The following is a 23,915-nucleotide window of genomic DNA, read 5'->3' as shown; positions in this document are numbered from 1 at the left end:
CTATAGTTCCAGGGGTACCCAGGGCACATATAAGCACTCACCCCAAATCTCCCCCTAACTGGCCTTCAGACTGGGCCCCCTTAGCTCATAACAAGGTTACAGATATATAGAAACATTGGGGTGTCATCCTGCTATAGTTCCAGGGGTACCCAGGGCACAAATAATCACTCACCCCAAATCTCCCCCTAACTGACCTTCAGACTGGGCCCCCTTAGCTCAAAACAAGGTTACAGATATATAGAAACATTGGGGTAACAGTCACCCTGCTATAGTTCCAGGGGTACCCAGGGTACAAATAAGCACTCACCCCAAATCTCCCCCTAACTGACCTTCAGACTGGGCCCCCTTAGCTCATAACAAGGTTACAGATATATAGAAACATTGGGGTGTCACCCTGCTATAGTTCCAGGGGTACCCAGGATACAAATAATCCCAAATCTCCCCCTAACTGACCTTCAGACTGGGCCCCCTTAGCTCACTACAGCAGTATCTGATGCCCAAACACAACAAACTTCATTTTCTATACAGAATACTATAACAATACAAGGCTTGTTTTTATGTAACAAAATAATAAAAGCTGGGACAAAAATGGGAAAATAGGCAGAAAAAGCGAGGATAACAAAATATATCATTTTTGTATGATTCCAGTGAAAATCACTTGGGGAGAATTGGTACTTTTATTTTACATGACAATTGGCTAAAAGAGCAAGTGGTAAGTGCATTTGAGGGGCCGCACTGCATTAAACACGCACATTGTCGCTTTGCTTGGGCTGCTGAGCTCGTCCCCCAAGCTTTCTGAGCAAAACATTTCCTTTTCATTAGCAATATTTTTCTTTTTTCCCTTTTTTTGGTACCTGAAGTTGCCGGAGCCGCGCCGTTGCCTGAATTTTAACTAGTGTAAGAGCGAGACGCTGCTCAAGGCAGGAGACATTTGTGTCTATATGAGAGGCTTTATGGACCCCGAAAACCCACCGAACAACTACTCCCCAATAAAGTACAGGTATGGGACCTGTTATCCAGAATGCTCGGGACCTGGGGGTTTCCGGATAATAGATCTTTCCGTAATTTGGATCTTCATACCTTAATTCAACTAGAAAATCATGTAAACATTAAATAAACCCAATAGGCTGGTTTTGTTTCCAATAAGGATTAATTATATCTTAGTTGGGATCAAGTACAAGAGACTGTTTTATTATTACACAGAAAAATTAAATAACTTTTAAAAATGTAGATTATTTGGATAAAATGGAGTCTACAGGAGAATAACTTTCTGTAATTCTGAGCTGTCTGGATATTAGGTACCATGCCGGTATTTTATCCGGTAGAGCACTGATAAAATAATGAATGTATACAGATACGTAACAAGTATGAATAATATTAAAGGTGTTGTTCCCCTTTAAATTAACTGTTGGTATGATGTAGAGAGTGATATTCTGAGACAATTTGCAATTGGTTTTCATTTTTTATTTGTGGTTTTCAAATTATTTAGCATTTTATTGAGCAGCTCTCCAGTTTGCAATTTCAGCAGTCTGGTTGCTAGGGTCCAAATTCCCCTAGCAACCATGCATTGATCTGAATAAGTGACTGGACTATGAATAGGGGAGGCCTGAATTGAAAGAGGAGTAATAAAAAGTAGCAATAATGATACATTTGTAACCTAACAACGCATTTTTTTTTTTTAGATGGGGTCAGTGACCCCTGTTGAAAAGCTGGAAAGAGTCCGCCGAAAAGGGCAAATAATTGAAAAACAATAAAAACGAAAAAATTAAGGTCAATAGAAATGTTTCTTAGAATTAGCCCCATTATTTAACATACTAAGAGAGTTAGGGGACCAACCCTTTAAGTATGATCCTTAGTACTGAGCTTGAGTAATGTTCCCAACATGCTTTCAATGGACTCCGTTCTGCACTGTTAAACTTAGCTTTTAGTATGTTATAGAATGGCTAATTCTAAGCAACTTTTCAATTGGTCTTCATTATTTATTTTTTATTGTTTTCGAATGATTTGCCTTCTTCCTCTGACTCTTTCCGGCTTTCCAATGGGGGGGGGGGGTCACTGACCCCATCTAAAAAAAAACAAATGCTCTGTAAGGCATTACATTATTAAATTTATTACTAAATAATATTATTAAATTAAATGTAATTAAATATATTATATTATTATATTATAAATATACTATATTATTAAATATATTACATTATTACAGGTATGGGACCTATTACCCAGAATGCTCGGGACCTGGGACTTTGCGGATAATGGGTCTTTCCGTAATTTGGATCTTCACACCTTAAGACTAGTAGAAAATCATGTAAACATTAAATAAACCCAATAGGCCCATTCAACTTCCAATAAGGATTCAATTTATCTTAGTTTGGATCAAGTACAAGCTACTGTTTTATTATTAAAGATAAAAAGAAAATCATTTTAAAAAATGTGGATTATTTGATTATAATGAAGTCTATGGGAGACGGCCTTTCTGTAATTCAGAACTTTCTGGAAAACGGGTTTCCAGATAACGGATCCCATACCTGTATATTATAAATATATTATTAAACATATTCAATTTTTAATAAATATATTGTTATTGCTACTTTTTATTCCTCCGCTTTCTTTTCAGGCCTTTCCTATTCATATTCCAGACTCTGATTCAAATCAATGCATGGTTGCTAGGGGAATTTGGACCCTAGCAACCAGATTGCCAAAATTGCAAACTGGAGAGGTGCTGAATAAAAAGCTAAATAACTTAAAAAAAACACTAATAAAGAAAGACGAGCAACTGCAAATTGTCTCAGAATATCACTCTTTAACATGAGAGTCAGGTTATTGTGGGGGTACCAACTCCAGGAGTGGGGGTTCCCTCGCTCTAGAAAGGACGTCCCAGTCGGATTAGCATGTCATTGTTTTGGAAAGAACCCCAAATCTTTACAACTAGTCTAAAACACTATAATTTACGGAGAAATGTAATCCCACGCAGAGCCGGGATTTGAGAGGCAAGTCATGCTCCTGAGCCGCTACGCAATCCAATGATTATACATAATGGCACGACGCTCTTTATAAAACACTCACGGAAAGAAGACTAAATTGCATATAAAAACCTGGAAACCTGGAAATGCTCAAAAAGAGGAAAAATGATTTCATACATCTGATTGTGTAATAGAACTTGAGCCCAAGTCCAACACTGATGTATTATGGAAGCGGTGACTGTGTATAACAACGGGCACAATGTCTCTGTAGCGCCTGTATTTAGACAAATACCCACTGGTGTGATAGAGCACAGGCTACATGCCACCCTCTTTCACCAGGATGGGCTTTCGCAATATGGAAAAACACTTGTTGATGTTGAACTACAACTCACTGCTGCCAAAGATGTAAAATCACAGATTGCTGGACGCTAGGGGTTCTTTGCAATCAGATGAAACAGGCTTTATTCAATACAAAGCGCCACAGGGTTGATAATACTCACAACTGAGGTGGATTACAGCACATGCCGGGTACATTCACAGATTAGCAGACACAGCATAGAAGGCCCCATAGCATGGAGAGTTGATAGAGGGTTTCAATACCTCATGTGGATCCCATACAGCAGACGTGGATCAGGGTTAAGAACACTGCCCGGATTCCCTTGTCAGTCCTGTGGTCCCTTCACTACAGGCAAAGTAGAGCCTGGGGGAGAGCTACTCAATCTATTCTTCTTGGTGGAGCTTGAGCTGCTCTTTCTAGCTAAATCTCTCTGACTCACTCGCACTAGAAAGTGCTATGAGAAGAGATATCCTATGGCTTCACCTCGTTCACGGGGTCCTTGTATCTAGACTTCGCTAAAGTGGTTGACCCTTTAGGGCCTAACACTTCTGGGGCCTTGTTGACTCCAGGCTCAGTGGAACGACTGCCCAGGACAATTGCTGCAGCCAAAGAGAAAGTGCCCCACCCTGCAAAGCATGATGTTACAGCACTGCCGGATGTGGTCACAACCTAGTGCCAATAGAGGAGATATGCAAATAATGTATAATATGTTACATGGGGTTTAACCCAGCAACAGGGAAAGGAGGCACTGGAAGGGAATGAAGCCATAAGGGCCATTACACTTATGGGTCCCTACATCTCCTAAAAGTCGATGGGGGAAAAGGGTCCTAGCCAGGGTACAAGATCCTATCTGATCCCCATTGTAAGCAGCAGTCCTGCCCTGCTTTATGGCAGCTGAGATTCTAGCTATCTGTATAACAGAACATTCTGTCCCAGTGGCTGCACAGATCCTATCTGATCCCCATTGTAAGCAGCAGTCCTGTCCTGCTTTATGGCAGCTGAGATTCTAGCTATCTGTATAACAGAACATTCTGTCCCAGTGGCTGCACAGATCATATCTGATCCTCGTTGTAAGCAGCAGTCCTGTCCTGCTTTATGGCTGACATTCTAGCTATCTGTATAACAGCATTCTGTCACAGCAAGGCAATATCTCAGTTTTAGGAAAACTGCGTTTTTTATTGAAATCTGTGTGTATTTTTCCTACTAATTTTACAAATCCAAAATTTTTTCAAAGTTTCCTAAAAAAAAAAAAAAAGACATTTTCCTTTTCACTATTCATTTTTACCTTTTAGTTTCACAAAGACTCCGGAATCCTTTGTTGAGATTGTTGCGGGGCAGTCAGTTTCTGAGGTTCTGATTTGCCTGATTGGGTTCCCAGGACAACCTGCGCCTCGTTACTTCCTAAGGGTCAAAGAAGCGAGAAAATGTTTTCATGAATCTCCTGTGCCTTAATTAGATTTCTTCCCTGGGTGAGTACTTTGCCTTCTAAATACCCAAATGCCTCAATAGAGGACACGTTCAAAAGTACAAACTCCTGGCACAGAGTAATGGTCTGTCCACTGACGAGGAAATATTATATATATATATATATATATATATATATATATATATATATATATATATATATATATATATATATATATATGTATGTGTGTATATACAGTATGTGTGTGTGTTTCTATAGGAATATCAGCTGGTGAGTCATTTATTTGCTGTGCCTTAAATATTAATTTTGGATCTCTCCATTATGGGATGTGAGCAGCAGAGAGAGGGACAGAGAGAGAGAGAAGTCTTTGCAGTGCTGCCAAGTTTGCCCTCAGGAGGGAGAGAAACTGTTTTCCATTTCAAAAAAAGCGAAGCCATCCTTATGGGGGTTAATGGAAGAGTGACGCTCAAATTCTCTCTCCTCATCCGACTCTGATCCTTTTTCCAGCTCAGATATCAACTGATTCCCGAATTCTTTGCATTTGATGGATTATTGGTTTAATAGAGAAATATATATTTATATGTCTATCTCTCTATCTTTCTGTCTGTCTGTCTGTCTATCTCTCTATGTCTGTCTCTCTCTCAATTTGTCTGTAGGTCTATCAATAGGTCTGTGTTTGCCTATGTGTCTATAGCTGTTTGTCTGTGCTTTCTGTCTGGTCTGTAGATCTATCCATTCCTCTATCCATCCCTCTATCTATCCATCTTTCCCTCTATCTATTCATCCATTCATCTATTTATCCATCCCTCTATCCTTCCATCCATCCTTATCTATCCATCTCTCTATCCCTCAATCCATCCCTATATCTATCCATCTATCCCTCCATCCATCTCTCTATCCATCCATCCCTATATCCATCCATCCCTATATCCATCCATCCCTCTCTCCATCCATCCCTCTCTCCATCCATCCCTCTCTCCATCCATCCCTATCTATCCATCCATCTCTCTATCCATCCATCTCTCTATCCATCCATCTCTCTATCCATCCATCCCTCTATCCATCCATCCCTCTATCCCTCCCTATCTATCCATCCATCTCTCTATCCATCCATCCCTCTATCCATCATCTCTCTATCCATCCATCTCTCTATCCATCCATCTCTCTATCCATCCATCTCTCTATCCATCCATCTCTATAAGCTGAACTCACCAGAAACTTGTAGTCCACAAAGCTGCTTTATTTGAGGTGGATAGACACATGTAGCAGTGGATGAATAAGTGCTGCAGGTCAAAAAGAATATTTCTTTCCTAACCCTTAGAGTAGCTCCTCACTCATGGAAGGCAGGAACACAAGAGGATGATGGGAGGAAGTGACGTCACACATAAGGAAGGAATAGGAGGAGGGTTTACAAACAAGGAAATACAGAGGCTGCTGAATAGCTTTGGTCACTAGGTGGCAGCATAACAATGGCTATACATATAAACATAAGCAATTAAACATATATATTGTAACCCTAATAACTAGTAACTGCTGGGGCAGCACATATGGCATCAAGCTTCTATGGGATCAGTGTTTGGAAGAGGTGATCAGGAGTTATTATGGGTTCTTTACAGTTCTGTGTAATTCCCCAGAGGAGCGTGGAGCCACTACTATTGGAAAATCAATGAGCATGTCCATATTTGGGACACATTTGGCTCATTAAAGTGTCTAGCTGCCAGTATGTCTTCATCATCCGCAGCGCTGGTAAGGTCACCTCAATACCAGTTATCTAGATGCCCATTTATTAGGGGACAGGCAGGTAATGATGGAGCACATCGATATTAACCCAACCCGCAACTTACAACCTAGGTCAGTTTGCCCTGCAGAACATTCATTATGGCACAAAGTGGCTGAGATCCAAGTCTCTGTATCAACCCTCACATGAAGGTTAGTGGCACAAATATATATATTCAGTGCATTGCTAGAAGCTGGGAGTTATTGATGCTGCTCAGTCCAAACTCCCAGTGAATCATTTATTGTTAGGGAGTCCAGTACCCTTGTAAGCAGCACTCTGAAGGGGTATATAAGAGTGTGAAATAGCACAAGACAGAGACACCAGTATAAGAAGATGACCACAGAGCAAGATGGTGACAGTAGGGCAAGATGGACATAATTAAACTAAATGGCGACCATCACTGGTTACTTCAACCATTCGTTACTTAGTTGTTGTGTATGTAAGGAGGGCCATATGTTGGCATCTGTTTTAATCCCAAGTCCCGCATTATTAAAAATGGTCTTGTTGTGATGCTAGCCTTGATGGGACCCCCATGGAACTGCTATGACCCTAGACAAGAGCCAAAGGAAGCTTGTAGATAATCCATCTCTGGTCAACGTTCTCTGGTTTAGTGGTGAACACTTCTTCGAACACCAAATGAAGGATCGTGTGTTGAGATCTGCTTTGATCCTAGCCAAAGAGGAAATTGAAATACTGCTTTGAGAGGGTCTCCTGCCTTGGTGGCCACTCTCGAACTGCTATGGCTCCAGGGTCCAGAGATTGATTCCAACCGATCTGTAAAAAGTTTGCATGATATCCGTGCATCTGCATGGGTTCCTGCTGCATACTCTGTTTCCTCAATTCAACTTAACTGGCTCCTGATGAAACGGACCCTAAAGAAAGTGAGTGTTTAGTGACTGAGACCTTGAGTTGTAAGCTCTGCCTACCTGCAACTGCTCTACGAAGATCCGCAGTAAGACTCAAAGAAGTCTTAAGAAAAAAAAAAAACAACCTTTAGGAAGCAAAAGATAAATTGTCAGTGTATGTGATGCCTGTAAAAAGAAGTTGCATGGTTTAAAAAAGGCTTTATGGGTCATTTAATACCATAATAGCTGGGGACCATGGACACTCGCTCCTTCTTATTGGATTTTCATGTTGGTTTCCTTCTGACAACAAACACTGATGAATCATCTGCCCGTAGACAGACCAGGGCTCGGAGTGATAAGAAACATGCTCGGAATACACTGAAAGATCCTCCATCTACAAAGGGAAGAATCCCAGAGGGTATTTTTAAGCCTGGGAAGTTCAAGAGCAGCCTCGGATAATGGCCTGTCTCTTCTTCGGTGGGTCTGAATTCTCTGGGTTTATTATGCACAAAACTAGGCGTGACCCTCACCCCAAGTGCCAATGCACAAAGAACACAGTACAACTAAAAGGAAATGCTTGAAACAAGTCTGTATCTACAAGGCACAGTGGCTCAGGACTGGGATTCAAAAAAGAGAATTCAGTAACTAGATATAGGTCAGCCCAAAACCCCAGGATCCAAGGATTTACCCATGGGTCAAGTGGACCGATGTAACATTTTTCTAATGGGTAATGGGTGGGTAACAGCCAGATTCTTCACATGGCCCTCCATACCTTTGCAAGGGCCAGCCTGAAACAGAGTAGGACTGGCGGGACACCGGAAAAAACCCAGTGGGCCCTGGCAGTGGAACTGCTGACCCAGACCTGCACCCGTCTGCTGCCCTCATTGGCCAATGCTGCCCCCTGATCTTCACCCTCCAGCCCCAATTGCGGCCGCAACTAGAGAACAAGTATGTGTGAGGTGCTAGGAGGGGGGTTGCAGTTTGAGTAGCTTGGACCAGAAGGGAGTGGCGGGGGCCCCTGTAGGGTTGCCACCTTTTTCCTTGGGGAAACTGTACAGGGGGCGGGCCAGTGACATCGGGGAGGGGCGGTGATGATGAGAGGCGGACCGGATGATGTTCAGGTCAAGGTGGGCGACATAGGGAGCGGGACGAATGATGTGGGGGCGGGACTGATGACTAGGTAATCAGCGATTGGCTGATCACCATGTCATTCACTTCAATATCCTGTCCAGATTTTCTAATTTGGAAATACGGACAGGCACTTTTCACACAGGCAGCCCTTCCAAAAACCGGGCTGTTCAGGTAAAATCCGGACAGATGGCAGCCCTAGGCCCCTGTGTTGGAAGCCCTGGTGGGCCATGGACCCTCCAGTCTAACGCAGACCTGCTGCATATTGCATTGGGTAATGTTTGGGTCCTGGGGGGTTAGGGTCAGGGACATACAAATATAGTAGCGAAGCGAGGGTTGACAAATAGTCAACCTCACCACTGTATTTATATGGGTGCGGTAGATTCCTCCCACAATCCAAATAAATATACTTACAGCCTAACTAGCTTCCCATGATACTACCTGTAACTACCCTTTACTTTAAGAAAATGAGATTGTAAGCTCTGCTGGCCAGGGATTCGTTCATGCCCTGTGTAAAAAGTCAATGAAAAATAAACTTGAGTTTTTTCCTGGATTCATTTTTTACGAGCAAGAAAAGGACCCCAAGAGCTCCCATGTTGCCCCCACTGCCGTTCCTGAGAGGTAACATAAATAAACGACAGCTTGTTTGCTGTGATTTTCCCCCATAAAAGCCTCTATTCTACAGCAGGAGATATTTCAGCTGAAGTGCACTTTTGTTTATCGCCTTGAAATTGATGTAAAAAACGCCGCAATTACTTTTCGTGCAGGTGCCGTTCCCATTTCCCAGCAGTGAGACGGGGCTTTCGGCGTCATTTAAATATCAAACGTCGCCGCCGGGATGATAAAGAGCAAAAACAAAGCAACGATGTTTGGCAGGAATGTGTTTTTTTTTTATCATAAAACCCCATGTTTATGTCAATTTATATTCCCCGCGGTGTTCAAAGGCATTATCAACGGGTCGTATTTATAACTAAGAAAAATTTTGGAAGCACTTTCCAGGTATCTGAAAATAGGGGATAGTGGGGTAGAGTCCTGCAGCGGGTCAGGTACCCGCGAGTTACCTGCAAAGACATGCGGTACCCTGATGGTTGCGGGTAGAGGTTCCGGGTGCGGGTATAGAGGCGGGTCGGCAGGTTTCGGGTCGGCCATGGGTCTTCTAAATAGCGATTTTTATTCCTTTTTTGTAATCACGCCTACTTCCAATGATGTCACTTCCGGGTTTACAATGACAGCACTTGATGTCAGTGGGTCATGGTTTCTGGATAAGGTACTTGGGGGTTGGGTAGCGGGTCCAAGCAGTTAAGAATGCGGGTTGCAGGTCCGGGTTGCGGATTGCAGGTTGCGGGTCCGGGTTCCAAAAAATGGATCAGCGCAGGACTCTATAGTGGGGTTCCATTAATGGGGTATGAATTTGTTTGGCACTCACCAACCCCACCCCCAGTAATCCAAACCACTAACCTTTAGCCCCAAGCAGGCATCTTCTATTAATAAACTCACCAGCCTTGGACACTTGCTTGGGTAGCACCATGCTGCCATCTTTTATCTTCTCCTGGGTATTGGGCTTGGGCTGGACAAATGGCTACTATAACAATTCAAGCTCAGTCCTAGTGTACTGCCCATGCACCCACTGCACCCCAGATTGTTCTGTAGACCCCAACACCCAAAGCCTATAACTTATTGCATTATCAATGAAATTCCCAAGATGAATAATTTGAGGGATTCTGCTCTTCAAAATGTCTCCCACCCTTGGTCCATATCTAAAACCTACATGGTACTATGTTGGACTGCCTCAAACTTTCTAGAGTTCCGAAATGTCTCTCTTGTATCATGGGTGCAGCCTCCCCCCCTCCCTTCTTCACAATCATCGCTGTTTCCATCTGTATCTGTTACCATGACAATGTGCATTTTTAGAAGCCTCTGTTTCAGTGTTAACCTTCCTTTAATTATACCCAAAGTTGTCGAAAAGGAAAGATATAAATTAAATTTTAAAAATGTCACTTGGATGGTTAGGTAATAGGTAAAAGTGAACAAAGGGGTAACTTGAGGTTAAAATCAAACCCCCACTTTCCTTATTTAAGTGAAGGTACAGCCTGAAGGCCAGTTAGGGAGAGATTTGGGGTGAGAGGTTATTTGTGCCCTGGGTACCCCTGGAACTATAGCAGGGTGACTGTTACCCCAATGTTTCTATATATCTGTAACCTTGTTATGAGCAAAGGGGCCCAGCCTGAAGGCCAGTTAGGGGGAGATTTGGGGTGAGTGCTGGGTACCCCTAGATTATAACAGAGGAATTATAGCAAGTAGAACAAATAGACTTGAGTGAAATTAATTACTGAGGTGGCAGATATAAGAATAGGCATAAAATGATGTTAAAACAAACCAAACTTCACAACTGAATCCCGGGGAAAAGAGAAAACACTATGAATAGAGAACAAGAATGAAGTGATCATAATTCAGCTTCTTCCAACTCCTTTATGACAAGATTAACCACCATTAAATGCTCATCTCCTGACCTATGAAATCTGTCAAATTACCTTCTCACTTGCAATGGGCTCAAAAAGGAAAACCCGATACAATCTCTTCTCTGGGAAATAAGATTTCTTTGATTCAGCCCAAGGATTTCAACTTTATTATCAGAGTTCAAATGAAAAATGACGACTAAATTACAATAACTATTCTCTTTTGATGACCTCGTAAAAAAAATGGCATCAACAACAGGTTCTGAAACAAGAGCTGGACAGATCCTAAAGGGGAATTTAAGCTTATCATTAGATTTGGAAGCAAATTCTCATACATTTGGCTTTTTTCTTTATTGTTGGTTTGGCCACGATCAAATTTGGAATTTAAATTATGTGCTTGGCTGGCCAAGACCAAGGCCATGATATATTTGGCAAACTCTTTGTTGAAGGAAGTAGGAAACAAGGTTTGACTGCTCTTTCTGCGCTATGATGGGTTAATTTGTAACAAACACCATTTTGTTTGCAGTTTTGAGGCACAGATTGCAAACTGTGAATGTTTTTCTATTGAAATATTCAGTGTAAGTAACGTGGGAATTCTCCATATGTGCCACCGTCTGGGCAGATAAATCCTTTATGTGCCAACACAGATAGTCAATGTGTAGTATCCCCTACCTACACAATATGGCAGCCAATGGTTTGGTCATGACTGTCCTAGGGGTAGAGGCCTCCTCTCCTAAGGTCTATGATGTTACCTTGTATATGCTATATGGTCAAAATTATCCAGACCCTCCATCTAGAGTCCCCAAGCTTTTTTTTATCCTTGACCCACTTTTTCATATAAAAAAGTTGAGGAGCAACATGCGCATGAATACAATCCCTAGCAGTGGCAAAATAAGACTTACAAGTAAGTGTAGTTGACAGTACGTATGGTGTTTATGCCTCAAAAACTTGCCTTCAAGTCAGAAATCCAGAAACGAGCACCTGCTTTGAGGAGAAACATCTGGTAGCAACATCAAAAGGCCTTTATGAGCAACATGTTGCTTGCAAGCCATTGGTTGGGGATCACTGATCTAAACACTTATTCTAGACCATCTTTGAAGGACATGACTATGGGGAATCAGACACAAAACAAACCTAACACCACCATGTACAATGCCAAGTGTAGATTGGAGTGGTATGAAGGGCACCTGCATAGGGTTCTGGAGCTGCCAAAATTCTCTGGATTGGCAGATGCCAGGAGAACACCATGCCTGAATGTAGATTGCCAGCTGGAGAAGGAGCAATCTAGGGCTGTCCCTCGTTCTGGTGAAACAACAGGGCACATTGAAATTCCTGATAATTCTGTGCTTCCTATTTTGTGGAACAGTTTGGGGAAGGCCCTTTCCTGTCCGTACAGAGCCATGTCCTTACAGAATGGGTTTGTCAAGATGGGAAGAACCTGACTGCACAGAACCCTGACCTAAACCCAACGGAACCCCTGTGGAACTCTAGTGGGAACCTTCCCAGAAGAGATGGGGAAGTTATAGCAGCAAAGGGAGGGGCAACCCAACTAAACCCTGTGGGATGAATGAGACCCCCAACTGTGAGCCTGATCCCCAACATCAGTGCTCAACCTCACTAATGCTCTTGAGGCTGAATGGAAGCAACTCCCAGCAACAATGTTCCAACATCTAGTGGGAACCTTCCTAGAAGAGTAGGGGCAGTTATGGCAGCAAAGGGAGGGGCAACCTAACTGAACCCCTGTGAGATGAACTGGAACCCTGACTGTGAGCCTGATCCCCAACATCAGTGCCCAACCTCACTAATGCTCTCGTGGCTGAATGGAAGCAACTCCCAGCAACAATGTTCCAAATAGTGGGAACCTTCCCAAAAGAGTAAGGGCAGTTATAGCACCAAAGGGAGGACAACTAGTTAGATAGACTTCACAGCACTGATGAGGCTACAGTAATGACCTAAAAAGGAAGCTATTAAATGGGGGTAAAAAAGTAGTATACTAAATATTATTCCTTATTAGGGAGGACAATAAACAATGACCACATGCATTTCATACATCTCTTGAACAAGACCTTGACGGCCCATCGGTCAATTAAAATATCTATAACATTACTTCTTCCCATCGTGTGACTCCCACACAAAGTGCCACGCCATAAATAAATTCTAGCAATGCAAACCATCGGGGAAGCCTCGGCTTTGCTGCTGGTGAAGAACTTTAACTACGTTTGAAACCCATAAATTGCTAATGCTAGCCTTATGGGGAAATAGCAGATAAAAGCCGACAATGGGTGTTTACATGTTGCAGAGAAAATCATTGGCACAAAGCAATTAAAAATAGATTTTAGGCGTCTATATTTTCTCTCCTTTCCATCCGCCGTGGGCGTGCGGCGAGTAAATCGACGAGGGCTCGGAAACCAACATCAATAACAATATTGTGCTACAAACAAAGCTGCGGCTCATTAATAATGTAGATGTCATGTATGAGAAGATAGTGGTTACCAGCTTGACAATGGGTTTAACAAGCACGATGTTACTGGTATTGATTGCTACTGGCTCCTCGTCTGCAGAGGATCAGCCCCAAGTAGACTCTTTAGGCACACGGCTGAATGACATTTTGGTTGGAGATAGGAATTGTGGGAGATACTCAAACAAAGGAAAGCAGTGCTCTGCAACGTCTGAGATGCAAAGAGACATAGAGCGTCCCACCTTTTATGTTCAATATGGCCACACACAAGGACGACCTATATTTATACAGCTTTGCAAACTGTGGAGATGGCCTTTCCTGGAGGGCCTTGGAACAGTGGCTTAACCTGTTGACCACTGAGGGTGAAGTTTGGGATGAAAGTCTAGTTGTATTTCCTAGATAATCCTGGAAACTTGGATTTGGATGTGAGAAAATCTGATCCCATTCATCTTGTCTACTACTTGGCCTGATATCCTGATAGTGGCGTAACTAGATATTACTGGGCCCCACAGCAAATTATTTTTCGGGCGCCCAAAAGATCTAGAGCAGTGATCCCCAACCAGTAGCTCGTGAGCAACATGTTGCTCTCCAACCCCTTGGATGTTGCTCTCAGTGTCCTCAAAGCAGGTGCTACTTTTTAAAAGCCAGACATGGAAGCGAGTTTTGGTTGCATAAAAACTAAGTATAGTGCCAAGTAGAGCCTCTTGTATGCTGCCAGTTCACATAGGGGCTACAAAGTAGCCAATCACAGCCCTTATTTGGCACCCCAAGGGACTTTTTCATGCTTGTGTTACTCCCTAAATCTTTTTACATTTGAATGTGGGGTCGGAATCTGTCGGGTAAAAAAAGTTGGTCTAGAGATTGACCTCTAATACCGATATTGATTGAAATTGAACATTAATTAGGGCCCCATGGCACCCCTATACCTCCTGTGCTGCCCTGCAGTTGCAGGGTCTGCTTCCTTTGGAGTTACGCCCTTGTATTTCGACCTACCCCACCCTTGCATTTGTTCGCTTTCACCCAATGCCTGCGTCAGGTCCACACAACTCCATCATCCCCTGGTCTGCACCATCACCCCAATCTTTCTCAAACCTGTCAATCACTTTCTCTACAACTGCCCCTTTAATTATGCCTGTGGCACATGCATCTTCTGTCTAGCCCAAGTTCTAGCTCTAGCTTGTCTAGCCCAAGTTCTAGCTCTAGCTTATCTAGCCCAAGTTCTAGCTCTAGCTTGTCTATCCCAAGTTCTAGCTCTAGCTGGTCTAGCCCAAGTTCTAGCTCTAGCTGGTCTAGCTCTAGCTAGCTTATTAGCTGTACATCAATATTTCACGTACCCACATAGCGTGCCCTAATCAGATGTTTAACCTTCAAGTGGCACTTGAAGTCTGACAACCACTGGCCTATGTAAATGTGGGGTGTCCCTGCTATTCCTTTGCACATCCCATGGCTGATAAAACAATGTTTTTATATATCCATAACCTTATTATGGGGTATGGGGGGACCCGTGTCAAATCGTCTGCCTCAAAGTGAGACACGTCCATCAAGTTCAACCTTTTAAGTCTTTATATAACCTGCCTAACTGCCAGTTGATCCAGAGGAAGGCAAAAAACGCCATTTGAAGCCTCTCCAATTTGCCCAGAGGGGAAAAAAAATAATTCCTGACTCCAAAATGGCAATGGGACCAGTCCCTGGATCAATTTGTACTATGAGCTATCTCCCATATCCCTGTATTCCCTCACTTGCTAAACACCATCCAACCCCTTCTTATACCTATCTAATGTGTCAGCCATTGAAGCTTCACTTTCTCTTTTAGGAATAACAGAAAAAGAACGGGAGGACGGGAGACAGATAAATGAGACTTTGAAAGAGGTTGGGCCGCCATCAGGATGGTACTGCAACAAGTAACTGGGGAGGATCACAGGTATAGTAATGACTTTTTTTATTTACCTTGCCATTCTCCGCATAGGAGTTCTGACTGATGAAACAATGTAGCAGGAACCAGTTAATGAACAGGCCTATCTTGGCTGAAGGAGGTCTGACGTCTGCTACAGTGTTCAGGCCCGGATTTGCGGCAAGGCCGCATAGGCCCGGGCCTAGGGCTGCAAAAAAATAGGGGCGGCATGCCGCCCAGCCGCATTATGGGGACGTGTGCGTTTTTTCGCCGGCGCGCTGGGAAGGGGAGGTGAGGTGGGTGCTAGGACCGCGCGGTCGCCTGGTCGGACCGCGCGGCCTAGGGGCGCCCGACATTGAAATCCGGCGCTGACAGTGTTTCAAGAGTCACGATCAGGAGTGCAAAAAGGAACAGACAAATACTTGAATAGTTATTTAACGAATATGACCTATTTAGGAATACAAATAGAAGCGCAGATTAGCCACATGTTAATAGCGTTACACAGACAAGGAATGCATCTAAAATGCAACTGCAACATATAACAACAAGCAACTGTTGGACTTTTAGACCCAGAAGAGCATGGGACTGTCAGGCTATAAACTAGATATAACTAAGCTCACAGCTCCCCCTACTGCTGAAAGGTAGAACAGCTCTGCAGGTATTAATCTTGGAGGGGGATGGATCGACCCTACAAATAAATTTGTTTCTAGACAGTTAATAAAAATTATTTTCTTAATTACTTACAGGGCGAGCAGCTAATGAGCCGTGCGGCCGGGAGTTAATTGGAAGTGAGCGAGAGAAAGCCGAGGATAACTCCAACCAGCAGAACATCTCAAGGATTAATGCTGTGGCCCCTCAGCCGCTCATAATAAACTACAGCACACAACTTCTCTGACACTTTCCCTTTAAAAAAAAAAAAAAAAAAAAAAAGAGATAAATCGCCCATGCGTGGCGCTGCAGGGGTTTCTTTCAACCACTGATTTACAAAGTGACAGTGCCCAGTCACAATGACCGTTACACAGAACTATAAACCCAGTGAGAATGAGGAATGAATGGATATTGGGAAGTTGTATCAGGAGTCAGAAGCAGCAGTGCAGAGAAGAGAAAGGGACAGACACAATGACAGTTACACAGAACTATAACCCCAGTGAGAATGAGGAATGAATGGATATTGGGAAGTTGTATCAGGAGTCAGAGGCAGCAGTGCAGAGAAGAGAAAGGGACAGACACAATGACAGTTACACAGAACTATAAACCCAGTGAGAATGAGGAATGAATGGATATTGGGAAGTTGTATCAGGAGTCAGAAGCAGCAGTGCAGAGACGAGAAAGGGACAGACACAATGACAGTTACACAGAACTATAAACCCAGTGAGAATGAGGAATGAATGGATATTGGGAAGTTGTATCAGGAGTCAGAGGCAACAGTGCAGAGAAGAGAAAGGGACAGACACAATGACAGTTACACAGAACTATAAACCCAGTGAGAATGAGGAATGAAAGGATATTGGGAAGTTGTATCAGGAGTCAGAAGCAGCAGTGCAGAGACGAGAAAGGGACAGACACAATGACAGTTACACAGAACTATAAACCCAGTGAGAATGAGGAATGAATGGATATTGGGAAGTTGTATCAGAAGTCAGAGGCAGCAGTGCAGAGAAAGGGACAGACACAATGACAGTTACACAGAACTATAAACCCAGTGAGAATGAGAAATGAATGGATATTGGGAAGTTGTATCAGGAGTCAGAGGCAGCAGTGCAGAGACGAGAAAGGGACAGACACAATGACAGTTACACAGAACTATAAACCCAGTGAGAATGAGGAATGAATGGATATTGGGAAGTTGTATCAGGAGTCAGAGGCAGCAGTGCAGAGAAGAGAAAGGGACAGACACAATGACAGTTACACAGAACTATAAACCCAGTGAGAATGAGGAAAGAATGGATATTGGGAAGTTGTATCAGGAGTCAGAAGCAGCAGTGCAGAGAAAGGGACAGACACAATGACAGTTACACAGAACTATAAACCCAGTGAGAATGAGGAATGAATGGATATTGGGAAGTTGTATCAGAAGTCAGAAGCAGTAGTGCAGAGACGAGAAAGGGACAGACACAATGACAGTTACACAGAACTATAAACCCAGTGAGAATGAGGAATAAATGGATATTGGGAAGTTGTATCAGGAGTCAGAGGCAGCAGTGCAGAGAAGAGAAAGGGACAGACACAATGACAGTTTCACAGAACTATAAACCCAGTGAGAATGAGGAATGAATGGATATTGGGAAGTTGTATCAGGAGTCAGAGGCAGCAGTGCAGAGAAGAGAAAGGGACAGACACAATGACAGTTTCACAGACCTATAAACCCAGTGAGAATGAGGAATGAATGGATATTGGGAAGTTGTATCAGGAGTCAGAACCAGCAGTGCAGAGAAGAGACACTTTGGACACAATGAGGAATGAATGGATATTGGGAAGTTGCTTAGTTACATTTTCTTTCATTAGGCAGAAGTGATTTTTTAGTTGGCGTTCCCCTTTAAGACAGCGGCAAAGAAAAGGGTGGCTATTGGCTCATGAACACACAATATGTTTTATTCTGTGGTACAAATCAGAGACAATTTGTCACTTTGTATCAGCTCTTTGATCTGCTCCACATCTTCATCCCGTCCTTAAAGTAAATAGCAGTGAAACTGTAATTGCAGTGTCTGTGTGCGGCAGTCTCCTTAAAGAATAAGGGTTATTATGTCTGGAATTCTGCTATGCATTCTCCTATACTAAGCACAATTCAGCAGGAACAGTCCCTAAGTTTGCTCATAGTCTGTACAGAGAGATCCCATACAACTATGGCAGCATAGGTATTCCCCTGTACTAAGCACAATTCAGCAGGAACAGCCCCTAAGTTTGCTCATAGTCTGTACAGAGAGATCCCATAAAACTATGGCAGCATAGGTATTCCCCTGTACTAAGCACAATTCAGCAGGAACAGTCCCCTAAGTTTGCTCATAGTCTGTACAGAGAGATCCCATAAAACTATGGCAGCATAGGTATTCCCTGTACTAAGCACAATTCAGCAGGAACAGCCCCTAAGTTTGCTCATAGTCATAGTCTGAAGCTGCCATATTGATTGCTGGGCGGCCTTGCAGTGCCCCAGGCTTTACACATGACAATTGTCTATGGAACGCAATATAATCACATCTCTCAGTAGTAAAAGATACTCTACAGCTGAACTACAACTCCCTGCCCCCATAAGACTGAATGCTGTAGTTCAACAAGCTCTAAAGCCTGGACAGTGTCGTTCAGTAGAGCCTATTTATTCACATAAAACATTCTGACATTGCCATGACCTAAACATCATTAAAAGTGGGAGAATTCCTGGCCCCCCTTTAAATGTGCTCAGAACTTCAGTGCCCCCACGATACAGAGAAGCCCATAGAGAAGCAAGAAGATGCAAGTGATGGAGATGAAAGGGCAAACAAAAAGGCTATTTGGGAAAACAGGAGAGATATTTTTGTGCCGCATCTAAACCTTCAAAGTATCTTTTTTCCCCCCAATAAAACACCAGGGTTTCACAAACAACTCCACTAAAAAGCCCAAATGTTCTACAGAGACGCTTGTGATCTCGACTCATCTGCGAACAACATGCAACCAAAGTATACGTTAATCCGTCTTCCAATGAGACACGAAAGCCTCTCCCCCAATTTATAGGGTAACCTTGATCTTCTCCGGCATGCTACAAGCCCAATTATTCACCCGCCTTTGTGCCAAATCTGTCGCACTCAAGGTCGTTGCTCTGAAAGCCAGCGAAGGTGATTAATAAATACAGTTAAATAAGTAGAATGATGATTAATTGTTGCACACTAATTGCCTACTCCTTCTGTCCAGTCTTTTAGCGGGAAATCAAGAGGAAACTTATCCTAACCAATTTATTGCTCATTGATCCAGGCCGTTAACTAGCAGAAGGCCAGAATGTTATCAGAGGCTCCTCCGGCAGTAGAAGGGTTAATAAGGGCTGGTTATGGTTACAGAGTAAACCAACTTTGTGTCATAGATATGAGTATAGGAGAGACGCAAGCAAACAAGGAGGGGTTGGTCAATAGTATTCTGGCTGCCAGATAACAATGACACAGAAGCAGAAGGGCACGGGTGACTGGGAGAAAGGGGAAGAAACAGTTAAGTCGTTATAGAGGATACGAGAGTCGTTTAGAGGTGGAGAGTTCAAAAGGGAAGAACATGAGGAACTACATCAACAGAAAAGAAAAGCTCTAAGAGTTTCTGGAGATTGAAAGGAAGAATGAGAGAATAAAGCAAGGTGAAGAACCGACGAAGAACTCAAGGTGAGAAGGAATCTGAAGAGAGGACAATAAGGACCAACATCTATGGGTCAGTTAGGGTAAACTGCATGTTGAACCATATGAAACAGTAAGGCCTATGGAATAACTGAAGCAGTCGAGTTCTGGACTGGTATGAACTTCAGAGGAACACTGTGAAGGCCAGAAGAAGTAGCCTTTGAAGGAATCTTTCTATTTCCACCACAAGCAGATGGTAATAAAATTCCATCCGCTTTGATGGTGGAAAGATGAAGGAGAAAGAACCGAGTACTCCAATTCCAAGTAAATAACAGGACAGACTTCCTGGACCTTAGCCGTAGAAAGCCACCGACCATGACCTGGTTATTGTGATATGGAATGGTGAAGCGTTACTCTACAGTGTTTACTTTGGTTCATGATTAATGGAGGACAGAAGATAGAACCCTTGGCGAAGGGGGGGTCTCTTACTTTTTGAGTGTCACTTCTTCAGACTACTTTGTGGACCTTCATTTGTTATGGAGACCCAAGATCAACATGATAGAATCAATTTGTCTTCACATATTACCGAGGAGCCTTTGCAAGGATACACTTTTATCCCAAATTTAAGGACGGCCGTATAAGAAGATTATAGGAAACTCTAGAAGGCTTCCCGGCACATAGACTCTAGCAACTGTCATTTCACGGTGGCCATCTGTCTGTAGTTCAAGGGCTTAATATCCTTCCTTGGGCTACTGGTTATTGTTGAATCCTAGCCCATGGAACTCAGAACATCCAAGAGTCGCTCAAACCCTGGTTTATCATATTCCATAGAGGAAATTCTGAAGAAACCTTCTCATAAGAATGTTTCCAACAAGCCTTTCTTAAGTTATTCTTATATAGAGGAATTAGTAACAACACACCTGAGAACAGCAGCTGAGCTGAAAACGGGTAAGTAGAAGGGCAATCATAAAGTGATCTTCAAAATTCAATAAAATGTATTATGAGAGGAAATTAATTCCCTTTTTAACAGTGTGATGTCCCAGAGGTGACATTTGTAAAGATGCAAAGACCCTGCCCATTTGCACGAGAAAGATCAGTTTATTTATGTTCGATGCATTGATGAGTCCTGTGACTATCCCAGGCGTTTCTAGGTTTCTCCTCATTGGAACTTCTCATTTCCTATTAATTACTTGAGACCAGAGCAATTATTGTCCATCTTACTCCATTCTCTGGTGAGACATTTGTCTAAGACTTTATTTTGGAGTACCCCTTCCCCAACTGCCTCGGCCCTATGTCTCCAACTTTCCTTCCCCTAGTAGGTTCTAGATTTCTAGGGTTACTGACCCATGTGGATTGCCAGTTGCCTAATTAACTGTGATTTCACTTTATACTCAGGGAAGTCTAATGCCTTATCAGCCCCTTACTAGGTTTATAGGATTACTGTCCCAGCTGGGATACCCATTACCTTACTATAAAATCATACAACTAATATGTAATTGTATTTCATTGTCAGGGGAGCCATATGCCTTCCCCTAACAGGTTCCATGTTCCTAGGATTTCTGACCATTTCCCATAACCAAACTTCCTGAGATCACACTTCATGCTCCGGAGAGCCCTTTGCCTCCCCCAGGTTTTCTTTCCCTACTGGGCTTGATGTTTCTAGGGTTACTGGTCCATCTTGGTTGACCATTGCCGAACTGCTTGACATTTCACACTTGGGGGAGCCCTATGCCTTGCACAGGATTCCTTCCCCTACTGATTTCTATGTTTCTAGGGTTGACCAATGTCTATCTGCCTATGGTCACATTTCTTGCTTAGGGGAGCCCTATGCCTCTTCCAGGTGTCCTCCCCTACTGAGTTCTAGGGTTCCATTGACCATTACCTAACTGTTTGACATTTCATATTCAGGGGAGCCCTATGCCTTACACATGTTTCCTTCCCCTACTGAGTTCTATTTTTCTACGGTTCCTGACCCATCTGCGTTGACCATTACCTATCTGCCTACGGTCACATTTCTTGCTTAGGGAAGCCCTATGCCTCTTCCAGGTGTCCTCCCCTACTGTATTTTAGGGTTCCTGGCCCATATGAGCTGCCCATTCCCTAACTGCCCCAGATCAGACAGTTAATTTCCCACCTGATCTGTCCCAGGCTTTCTACAACACCAGCAGTACCCTCCAGACATAGTTCTGTGATGCTGTTATGGATCTTCTCCAACAATATAAATATGGTGATCCATAAATGCCAAGCCTTTGTGCAAGCCTGCTTGTAGAGGAATAAATCTGAGGTTGGTTACTGATTTGTACAGTAAGGGAAGCTAAGCAGCTGCATACAAATAATGGAGAACAAGAAAAGACAGAATGGGGGCCATTTATAATCAAGCACGGATAATCAATCATAACGATCGTTAGGGCGACTTCATAAAATAAAAATGCACCGTGTGTTTGGCTGCGATGAGACGGTTGTGGAATATAATTCAGCATTTGGAAAAGCTCTTGTGGCACAGACCAATCTGATGTGCAGGGCCAAACTGGGGGTAAAAAGCAGCCCGGGCAAAAAAATCAAAGCAGCCCACGTGTAAACACGGGATGTTCTGACTTGTATACATCCACTCCTATATTGGGGTTAAACTTCAAAAATGTATAAGCATAAACAAATGCTTGCTTTCTGCAGCTCAACCAAAGCTTTCAGTAGTGGGAAGAGATGAATATGGTTTGAATATAATAGAAATATAAAAAAATATTACAGAAAGTATATTTTTATTGGTAACACTAATTTAGCTAAACCTGGTGATCAGGTAGCTAATCATGTGCTGTAAAGGTATTCCAGAATGAACTCAAATTGTTCTGTTAAACTGGCACAGACCTAAATGAAGCCATTTAGTGACTTTGTTTTAATGGATTTCAAATGAAAACTTTTCTCACTTGCTACTGTTTACTCACAAAAAAATTCCCCATGTAGCCACGTTCTTTTTTACATTTCATTCTGCTGGGTACAAGAGAGACTGAGTGCAAGTAAGAAGGAGATGTGCTTTGGCAATGTTATTAGGATGTATGATCTAAGAGACTGTACATATGAGGTGAAGGAGAGAACAGAAACATATGACTCCATGTCAGAAAACCTGGTTACATGAAATAATAGTGGAGGCCCTGATAAAGAAAAAGCAGCAATAAGATTTATGCTAGAGAGAAAAAAAAAGGAGTTTGGTTTTAGCTATGTTAAATTTGAAGTAGCAAAAGGACATATGAAGGGAAGCAGCAGTTAGACACATGGACAACTGGGGAGAAAGAAAAGTCCAGGGACAGAAGTTAGTATTAACAGTCGAAGGAGCTTTTCAGAGTATTAGTGGAGTTATAGAGAAAACATGCCGTCTTGGGTCTATAAAGTTTCATACAAGAAAGAGATAGAATAGTTCTATCAGTATGAATGATAAAAGACTCCCTTTCTTACCACATTAGTAAAGTTCGTTCAGCTGTCCTCCCCTGATGGCAGGGAGGGCCTGCAAACAGCACAGCAGCATGAGAACAGAGTAGTAGAAGGGGCGGAGCCACAGTGGGAGATGTGGTGGAGGAGTGGTCCTAGAGCCCTCCGGATTCAATTTCTAAAAGGAGATCAGGAGCGGCCCACTTGAATAAAATATTGAGCGGCCCCTCGGGCATTTTCCCGAACAGATACATTGCCAGTCCGGGCCTGCCGATGTGGCTGTTGTTTGACTGCAACTCCCAGCAGACTTAAGTCAAAGTAAACTCAGAGCCAATAGCACCAGGGGCACTTTTTCTCTCTGCAGCCTTCCCAATGGGAAAGCCTGACAACTCCAGTACTAACTATGGGGTAATAGAATTACAAAGTCAAAATTTGCCACAGTTCTAGTAACCCATAGCAACTTTAAGAAGTTGTTCACCTTTGCATTAACTATTAGTATGATGTAGAGAGTGATATTCTGAGACAATTTGCAATTGGTTTTCATTTTTTATTATTTGTGGTTCTTGAGTTATTTAGCTTTTTATTCAGCAGCTCCCCAGTTTGTCATAGTTTTATGGGATGCTAGGGTTCAAATTACCATAGCAACCATGCACTGATTTGAATAAGAGACTAGAGTATAAATATGAGAGGCCTGAATAAAAAAGTAATAAAAGTAGCAATAACAAAAATTGTGTAGTCATATTTAGATGGGGCCAGTGACCCCCATTTGAAAGTTAGAAAGAGTCAGAAAAGGATGGTAAATAATTAAAAAAAACAATAAAAAATAAATAATGAAGACCAATTGAAAAGTTGCTTTCTATGACATACTACAACATAACTTAAAGGTGAACCACCCCTTAAATCAAATGGCATTTAAAAAGGAAAGTCT

The 23,915-nt window shown here is 42.7% G+C and overlaps 1 protein-coding gene and 1 long non-coding RNA gene across 5 annotated transcripts in view; both read right to left on the bottom strand.

Moving 5' to 3' along the window:
* Positions 1 to 23,915, bottom strand: part of LOC121400953 (interleukin-17 receptor A-like) — a 1,044,048-nt gene that overhangs the window by 207,414 nt on the left and 812,719 nt on the right. The window lies entirely within an intron of this gene.
* Positions 1 to 23,915, bottom strand: part of LOC121401036 — a 169,655-nt gene that overhangs the window by 115,828 nt on the left and 29,912 nt on the right. Inside the window, exon 7 of the long non-coding RNA XR_005966060.1 lies at positions 4,586 to 4,701. This is a non-coding gene — a long non-coding RNA (uncharacterized LOC121401036). The remainder of the gene's footprint in view (positions 1 to 4,585; positions 4,702 to 23,915) is intronic.

This window comes from Xenopus laevis, chromosome 3L (assembly GCF_017654675.1).
Source record: "Xenopus laevis strain J_2021 chromosome 3L, Xenopus_laevis_v10.1, whole genome shotgun sequence".
NCBI classification, from domain to species: domain Eukaryota; kingdom Metazoa; phylum Chordata; class Amphibia; order Anura; family Pipidae; genus Xenopus; species Xenopus laevis.
Note: the sequence above shows the minus strand (reverse complement) of the source record. Positions and strands in the feature narration are given on the sequence as shown.